Raw genomic sequence first — 9,808 nt, 5'->3', positions numbered from 1 at the left:
ACAAGTAGAATTTAAATATCAACAACATTGTCCATGAAATGTTGAACACTTTCCTAACTTCCTTTTCCTCATACTGCCTTCTATTTGCTTCCTTCTCCAATCTTGGCATCTGTGAGGGGTATCACCCCTGTCTGACTCTGTATTGAGTATAAGTTACTGCACGTAGCTGCTTAAAATGACAGGGACAGAAGTTAAAGGTCAAGAGACCTCTTGGAGGGGGGAGGGGAATGTACAGATGTTATGTAAACAAAGCATTAAAACTCCCCTTCCTTTATCATTGTTGATAACAAACCTCCAGACCCCTGTATCACGAGACCTTGCTGAAACTCCATTCTCATACCCTATGGAATATCTTTTTCCTAACCCCCTAAGAGCTGTCCCTTGCACTCCCCACCTCTTTGTGAAGCACTGACTTCCATTTTCCAGACAGCTGCCACCGGGAAAGATTTTCTCCTGTTCGTAAGTCCCAATAAAATCCATGCCTAACTCTCTGACCAGCGTGTTCTTTGTTCTTGGGGCTGTTCCGACCCAAGCTCTTCAAGAGCTGGGCTGGAAGGCTGCCCTAGCCTGATGGCCAAGAAATGGGATGTGGTCCAGGGAACAGCCTAGACAAGTGCCAACTGGGCCATGTTGAAAAGATTCTTCTACCTTCCTGACGCCATCCAGCTGTGCCTTCCCATTGAAGAAGTGTCATCCGGAAGCCAGGGTCGTAGTCTCTGCAGCACAGGGCTGTGCTGTAACTGAGTCAACCTCCCCTTTCCTGCCAGGACAGGTGCTGGTGATCCAAGAAGACAGAGAATGAGGCTTGCCATGGGGGTCTTCTGGAGTCCTCTGCCATGCGTCTGACTCCATCAGCTAGCTGCGTGGAGCCTGCATGTGGGAGCAGCCCGGCCCCCTGTGCTGAGGCTGCTGCAGTGCTCCTGGAGGGAGAGCCGTGTGACAAAGTTGTGAAGGAGACGCCCCACTTGCCCTTAAGCACAGAATGCGAATGTTTTCCGGGTCTAAAGCTGTAGACAGCAGCCAGGTCAGGCCTGATAAGGGACATAGATATGAGAGAGTCAGATAGGAAGTGAATTAAGGACTGTGATGTGAAGGGTTAAATAGGTAGTATGCCTACACATAAAACTGGAAATACTCTTTTTAAACCAGGATGGCAATAGCTGAACCATCCTCCTGTTGGTGTCCCTTATGTTGGCCTTTTGACTGAGGAGAGGAGAGAGTGGCTCTGACTTCCACAGGTGGCCTCATAGCTGTAGGAGGGCAGACTGCCCAGCCAGGTTTTACATTTCACATGTACAGTTTAATACAACTTCTTTAGAGATCAAAGAGTACCCAACTGAATGGGAATCTATGATCTCAGAGTTTAGTATTTTTTTCGGCAGCTCCCTTCCCTACTTCCCCCCAACCTTAAGGAAATGAAATATAGGGCCAAAGGGCCAAATAATCCTGCTTAGAGAGATCTTGCCATCTCATTTCCACCACTTTCCTCTTACAACTTTCCAGTTGTAATTTGGGGAATATTATTGCTAACCCTGACACCTGGTGGTCATTTCAAAAATTGCCCGGTGGAAGGATTGAATGTCCACTTTTACAGTTTTTAGTTGTTTTGTTTTTGCTTTTCTAGGTAAATTTCTCTAATTTCTAGGTAAATGAGATGTATTTTATAAATTAGTGACTATTATTAATTGAATTGTTTGTAAGTAAAATTCTTCCAAATACATTCAATAGCATATACTTTGAACAGAGGCTTTCTGGAATGATATACTAGAAACTGTATATTGTAATCCCTGGAGTGTGGTGAGGTATGGGGAGGAGGGCGACTTATTTTACCTTATACCTTTCAGTTCTCTCTGGATGCTTTCAAAACATAAGGAATGCATTACTTTATAATTACAGCTGAGGCGCCCCAGTTGGGCAGGAGGCCCAGAAGTCTAGGATATCCCCTCTGGGCCGTCTATCTTTTGTGCTTGTGTCCAGGGACCTCTAGTGCTCTAAGTGTTTTGAGGGGGTGGAGTACAGCTGGACTCACTCTGATCCTGCTCACAGACTGTGGTGGTGAAGCCCAGTAGCTGAGTAGAAACTGGTTTTGGGGAGCAGTGCGGCTGGCACTCTAAAGCAAGGGAAAAGTTTCCAACTCCCTTTGTGGTTCCAGGAGTGGGATTGACTCTTCAGGGGTGGGCTGCCCACTTCCTGAGGTTATGCCCCAATGGGCTACAGCTCCTTCAATCTCTGACACCTCACAGGCCGAGGCTTCCCGGAGTCAATTTTCACAGGGCGTGGTGAGGCCACTCACAGGGTATGAGGCAGATACTAACTGGTTTCTAACATCAGACATCTGGGCTTGGGCGGGTGCAGCCTGTGGTTGGCTGGCAGGAGAGCCAGCTCTGAAGAAAGCAACCACTCTTTGACTACCTTCTCTGTGTCTCTTACTGTCTGAAACCAACCTTTCATTACAGTTCGAATAGACTTCCTGTTGCTGTCACACTACTCCTAATAAAATACTTACTTTTATGAATCTGATGAAAAGTTACACTTTTCAAGTGTGTGCTCAGGGACAGCAAACAGTCCCCTTGTCCCACCCTGCTCATTTACCCAGCTTGCCACTGGAATCCCAGAAACATGTGGCAGCTGCGTATCCTCAGAGAAAGATGTAAGGTCTTCAGGGAAAGGAAAATCTTAGTACTGCATGCAATAATGTGCTCCTCATACTCAGAGGCCATGTCTCAGCTCTAGTGACCAACTCCTTCAGGGAATAAGACAGCCCAAGTGCTATTCCAGAATTGGTTCCAGTGTCCACCACCTCTCTGACTGCAAATCACGAGACACCTGGTCTCTGATGATCCCCACCTCTCCATCCTCTGGATAGTGTGGCTTTTATCTTCCAGGACAATCTGACTTCTTTTGCCTTTCCCCTTCCTCCTCCTCCTCCTGTTCAGATCAGAGAGCTTCAGCAGACATAATATGGCTTTGAGGATGGAAGCCCCATGCTAGACGAGACAAAAGAAGGCTGAGACCCTGATGACTTCAACAGAGCTGCCCAAACAGTTCCTGACTGTTTACTTTTGGTCTTCCATAAAGTGGGAGAATAAACCCTCATATGACTGGCTTTTCTATTACGTGTAGCAGTACCTAAATGTAACAGAGTGATCCTGGGTGATATCCAGGTGTTTTCTTGTCCTCATTTATACTACAGCATAGAGAGAAATAGCTCTTCATTAAGAAATAACACAAATTGGATCTCTGGTGAGGCATCTCTTCTGGTAGTAAAATAGACCTGTTTGTGCTATCTTTCCTAGAATTAAGGATTTTGAATTTGAAGTCTTTCCCAGAGAAGGAGTGGGATGAAGCTGGAGTTTCATAAGTGCACATTTGTTGTATCTTGGCTTCTAGTTAATATGGAGGCAGTGGTCTGTAAGGATATTAAGGGAAAAGACAGGCTAGTCTGATTGTTTTTGTCATTTACATATTTGGAGCTTGTGCAAAGCCCTAGTCTTGTGCTCAGAAAAAGGGTGGCCCTGGTAGGTGTAGGGGTGAGGGCCTGGTGCAGCTCCGCTGCACATCCTGCAGGAGGCATCGTCAAGGTCGTGGGACTCATCTTTCTGGATCTTGGCGTTATCTTTTTTTCTTAATACCTTTATCAAGGTGTAATTGACATAAAATAAACTGCACATATTCAAAGTGGATAATTTGATAACTTGAGGGTTTACAGCCATGAAACTATCACCAGTCAATACAATGGACATGTCCATCATCCAAAAGTTTCCTCAGGACCCTTTGTAATTCTTTCCCCTTTCCTTGGCAACCACTGAACTGCTTTCTGTCACTACAGAGTAGTTTGAATTTTCTGAGGTTTTTTATAAATTGAATCATACTGTATAGTCTCTTCTTTTGTCTGTCTTTTTTCATTTAGCATATTTTTTCCTGATTCATCTGTATTCTTGTATATGTCAGAAGTCCATTCATTTTTATGGATTCAGCATGTGGACGTATGCAATTGGTTTATACGTTCACCTGTTGATGGACATTTGAATCATTTTCAGTTTTTGGCTATTAAAAGAAGGCTGCTACAAATAATTCATGAATAGGTCTTTTTTCTTGGGTATATATCTAGGAGTAGGATGCCTGCATCAAATGTTAGGTATATGCTTAACTTTTTAGGCAACTGCCAAACTGTTTTACAAAGTGTTTATACCATCTTACATTCCCACCAACAGTGTTTGAGAGATCCGGTTCCTCTACATCCTTGCTAACACTTGGGACGGTCAGTCTTTTTATTTTAGCTATTCTAATAGGTATATAGTGGGAATTTGTGGTTTTAATCTTCATTTTCCTAATGCATCTTTTCATGTGCTGCTTTGCTACCTGTACATCTTTGGTGAAATGTCCGTCCAATCATTTGCCCATTAACTTTTCTTAAAACTTTTTTTATTGTATAGTATAACATATATACAAAGCAAAGAAATAAAAAAGCAATAGTTTTCAAAGCACTCTTCAAAAAGTGGTTACAGGATAGATCCCAGAGTTTGTCATGGGCTAACCGTACAGTCCTCTCATGTTTTTCTTTCTAGTTGTTCCAGAATATAGGAGGCTAGAGGGCTTAAATACTTTTTTATCATCACAATAGACTTTTTCCCCTTTTTTTTTTGTGAACAATAGCATATATACAAAAAAGCTATAAATTTCCAAGCACAGCACCACAATTAATTGTAGAACATATTTCAGACTTTGACATGGGTTACAATTTCACAGTTTTAGGTTTTTACTTCTAGCTGCTCTAAAATACTGGAGTCTGAAAGAGATACCAATTTAATGATTCAGCATTCATATTCATTTAAGCCCTATCTTCTATGTATAATTCCACCACCACCTGTGATCTTTCCATACCTCTCATTAGGGTTGTTTGGGCTATGGCAATTCTAAATTTTTGATATTGGAAGGGTCTGTCACTAATATGGGGTAGGGAGATGGACTATCTGATGTTCTGGAGAGGCTGGGCCATGTTTCAGGACTTATCTGGACCAGGGACCCATCTGGAGGTTGTAGGTTTCTGGAAAGTTACTCTAGTGCCTGGAACCCTTGTAGAATCTTGTAAATTGCCCCAGGTGTTCTTTAGGATTGGCTGGAATGGTCCTGGTTGAGGGTTGGCAAGTTATGATAGGTAGCAAGGTCTAACTGAAACTTGCATAAGATCAACCTCTAGTGTAGCCTCTCTACTCTATTTGAACTGTCTCTGCCACTGATACTTTATTAATTACACTTCTTTTCCCCCATTTGGTCAGGATGTAATTGTTTATCACATGGTGCCAGGTCTGGATTCATCCCTGGGAGTCCTTTCCCACATTGCCAGAGTGACTTTCACCCCTGGATGTCATGTCCCATGTAGGGGGGAGCTGCCCATTAATTTTTTTTTCTCATTAAGTTTGAGAGTTTTTAAACTATATTCTGGATATGAGTGCTTTATTAGACATATGCTTTGAGAAGATATTCTCCCAGATTTTGGACTTTCATTCTATTAGCAGTATCTTTTGAAAAGCTGAAATTTTAAATTTTGATGAAGTCCAATTTATCAATTTTTTATGGGTCATGCTTTTGGTGTCATATGTAAGTAATCTTTGCCTGCCCTAAGGTCACAAAAATAATCTCCAAAGTTTTCTTCTAGAAGTTTTATAGTTTTAGGTGTTACATTTAGGTCTAGGCTCCGTTTTTTTTCCAATCTACTAAATTTATTTTGACATTTGTTCCCCCTGTTATTTATTTATTTTTAATCCATTTATTTTACTCATCTATCCATAAGGTAGATAAAGGAAGCATCAGACACAAGGTTTTCACAATCACACAGTCACATTGCAAAAGCTATATCATTATACAATTATCTCCAAGAAACATGGCTTCTGGAACACAGCTCTACATTTTCAGGCAGTTCCCGCCAGCCTCTCTGTTACGCTTTAACTAAAAATGTAATATCTATTTAATGCATATGAATAACCTCCAGGATAACCTCTCGACTCTGTTTGGAATCTCTCAGCAACTGACACTTTATTTTGATTCATTTCTCTCTTCCCCCTTTCATTGAGAAGGTTTTCTCAATCTCTTGGTGCTCAGTCCCGACTCATACTAGGATTTCTGTCCCATGTTGCCAGGAAGGTCCACACCCCTGGGAGTCATGTCCCATGTAGAGAGGGGGAGGGCAGTAAGTTTGCTTGTCATTTTGGCTGAGAGAGAGAGGCCACATCTGAGCAACAGAAGAGGTTCTCTTGGGAGTGACTCTTAGGCCTGATTTTAAGTAAGCTTAGCCTATCCTTTGCAGGGATAAGTTTCATATGAACAAACTTGTATTGTATAATGATATAGCTCAGCCTATTGCTTTGGTTGTCCCCACTGCTTGTGAGAATATCAAGAATTCTCCACATGGGGAAGGTGAATTTTCCCCCTTTCTCACCATTCCCCCAAGGGGACTTTGCAAATACTTTTTTTATTCACTGTTCAAATCCCTCTGGTATTTATCGGGGCATTACTCTGGACAAACCTACAAAATCTCATGTCTTACTCAAGGTTCCATGTACTTATTGTGTTCAGTTAGGCTGTCCACATAAGTTATAATAGGAAATGCACTAGTCAAAATATAAATTTTGTATCTAACATTTATTGCTTAATCTCACACATAAGTTAAAGTTTTAAGGTATTAGTTACCATCTGTTTTCAACACCCTGAATTATTGACATTGTTTTGTTTTTCCTCATGCAAAACATTTTTAAATTGTACATTTAGTCACTATGATTACACACTGTAGGCATTCCTAGGTTATACCATCTCAGTCTTTATTGTATATCTTCCCTTCTGATTTCATTTGTGCCCCCAGCCCTCCTCCCTCTATCATTCCCACATTTGGCTTCATTCAGTGTTCTAACATTATTGTATTACAGTTAGGTAGTATTGTGCTGTCCATTTCTGAATTTTTACAATCAGTCTTGTTGCACAGTCTGTATCCCTTCAGCTCCAATTACCCAATATCTACCCTATTTCTATATCCTGATGACCTCTGTTCTTAACTGAAATTATCCAAGTTCATTCATTAATGTTAATTCATATCAGTGAGACCATATAGTATTTGCCCTTTTGTTTCTGGCTAATCTCACGCAGCATATTGTCCTTAAGATTCATCCATGTTGTTACATACTTCATAACTTTTTTCTGTCTTACAGCTGCATAATATTCCATTGTATGTATATGCCACAGCTTTTATTTTTTAACAACAGGAATTTTTTTTTTAATTTTTCACTGACAAACCAAAACAACAAACACAAACATTCTTAAAATACACACATTCATATATGGTGTACAATCAATGATTCGCAATATCATCACATAGTAGTATATTCATCATCATGATCCTTTTTTAGAACGTTTAACAACAGGAATTTATTGGCTCATGGTTTCAAAGGCTAGAAGGTTTGCCTCCTCCTGGTGTCAGTATCTTCTGGTTGACTGACAGTCCTTGGGGTTCCTTGACTTTTCCATCGTATAGCAATGCACATGGTGGTATCTTCTCCTTTTCTTCCAGCTTTCATTGACTTCCAGCTTCTGGCTGCTCTGTATGGCCTTCTCTCTGCGGTCATCTCTATATTGTCTCCAGTAATAGGATTAAGACCCATCCTGATTCAGTTGGGCCACACTTTAACTGAAGTACCCTCATCAAAAAGTCCTGTTTACAATGGGTTAACACCCACAGGGATAGATTAAGATTAATTTTTTCTGGGGTATATAACTACGAGCCACCACAGCAAGGTTTAAGGAAATCACAAAACATATTAAGTACACTTGGGTTAGTATCACTGGAAACTGTTCCCACATCCCAGCGTAGAGAGGCAAGGAGAAAAAATTGTTACTAAAATCCAAAAAGGGTAGCTGTATAAAGAAGGCTATATGGCAGGACCTATGACTACATAGAGGGATACAACCATAGTAACTCCACAGTAAGACAGCCTTGGGGAGTTAAATACAGAAACCTTATCTTCTTCCACGCTCTAATTTCCTATCAGTGTTTCCCATTAGCCAAATGCAGCTGGAAGCCTAAAGTGAGAGTAAGGAAACCAACTAATGTATCCCTAAATATCTGCCTCTGCGAATACAGAATAAAGAGGGAGAAGGGTAGAGAGAGGATTTGGGTAAAGGGATAAAAGTTGAAGATATCCAGAATAGATAGTAAGATACAGAGAGGATACAAAGAGAAATGTAACAGGTTTTTAGTTGGATTTCCAGAAAGAAAAGAGAAACGACCAAAACAATTATTTTGAGAATTTTCTAAAACTTTTAAAAGACATTGATCCTTAGATTAAAGAAGTTTAATCTATGCCCAAGAAATTTCATCAAAGCCCAAGTAGGGTAAATTTTTAATTCATATTCCAAGGTATGTATTAGTAAAACTAAGAAAATCAAAGAGAAAATTTTAAAAGCAAGCAGAAAAAAATTAGATTGCTTTCAAGGGAGCAAATATAAGACTGAACACTTACTTCTTTTTAAAAAAATTTTTTTAACTTTTTTATTAATTAAAAAAATTAACAAACAAAACATTAAGAGATCATTCCATTCTACATATACAATCGGTAGTTCTTAATATCATCACATAGTTGCATATTCATCATTTCTTAGAACATTTGCATCAATTTAGAAAAAGAAATAAAGACAACAGAAAAAGAAATAAAATGATAACAGAGAAAAAAAAGATTATACATACCATACTCCTTACCCCTTGCTTTCATTTACCACTAGCATTTCAAACTAAATTTATTTTAACATTTGTTCCCTCTATTATTTATTTTTATTCCATATGTTCTACTCTTCTGCTGATATAGTAGCTGAAAGGAGCATCAGACACACGGAGCATCAGACACACGGTTTTCACATTCGCAGAGTCTCATTGTGAAAGCTATATCATTGTTCAATCATCATCAAGAAACATGGCTACTGGAACACAGCTCTACATTTTCAGGCAGTTCCCTCCAGCCTCTCCACTACATCTTGAACAACAAGGTGATATCTACTTAATGCATAAGAATAACCTCCAGCATAACCTCTCAACTCTGTTTGGAATATCTCATCCATTGACACTTAGTCTCATTTCACTCTTCCCCCTTTGGTCGAGAAGGTTCTCTCAATCCCTTGATGTTAATTCTCAGCTCATTCTAGGGTTTTTTCTCAGTCCCTTGATGCTGAGTCTCAGCTCATTCCAGGATCTCTGTCCCATGTTGCCAGGAAGGTCCACACCCCTGGGAGTCATGTCCCACGCAGAGAGGGGAAGGGTGGTGAGACTGCTCGTTGTGTTGGCTGGAGAGAGAGGCCACATCTGAGCAACAAAAGAGGCTCTCTTGGGGGTGACTCTTAGGCCTAAATTTTAAGTAGACTTGACCTATCCTTTGTGGGGTAAAGTTTCATGTGAATATACCCCAAGCCTGGGGGCTCAGCCTATAGCTTTGGTTGTCCACACTGCTTGTGAGAATATCAAGAATTCAACTTGGGGAAGTTGAATTTCTTCCCACTCTCACCATTCCCCGTGGGGGCTTGCAAATACTTTTCCAGTCACTGATCAAATCACTCTGGGATTCATCGGAGCATCACTCTGGACAAACCAACAAAATCTCATATGCTACCTGAGATTCCAAGTACTTATGACATTCAATCAAACTATCTACATGAGTTATATTAGGAAATGCTCTAGTCAAAATCTAAATTTTGTAACAAATAAACATTTTTTGCTTTAGTCTCACACATAAGGTGACATTTTGAAGTATTAATTATCATCTATTTTCAA

The 9,808-nt window shown here is 40.3% G+C and overlaps 1 pseudogene; it reads right to left on the bottom strand.

The window, feature by feature from the left end:
* Positions 1 to 745: 745 nt before the first annotated feature.
* Positions 746 to 9,808, bottom strand: part of LOC143657470 (serine/threonine-protein kinase Nek7 pseudogene) — a 42,911-nt pseudogene continuing 33,848 nt past the window's right edge.

Source organism: Tamandua tetradactyla, chromosome 2, assembly GCF_023851605.1.
Source record: "Tamandua tetradactyla isolate mTamTet1 chromosome 2, mTamTet1.pri, whole genome shotgun sequence".
Lineage (NCBI taxonomy): Eukaryota > Metazoa > Chordata > Mammalia > Pilosa > Myrmecophagidae > Tamandua > Tamandua tetradactyla.
The sequence above is the reverse complement of the archived record's forward strand: the minus strand, read 5'-3'. Positions and strand labels throughout refer to the sequence as shown.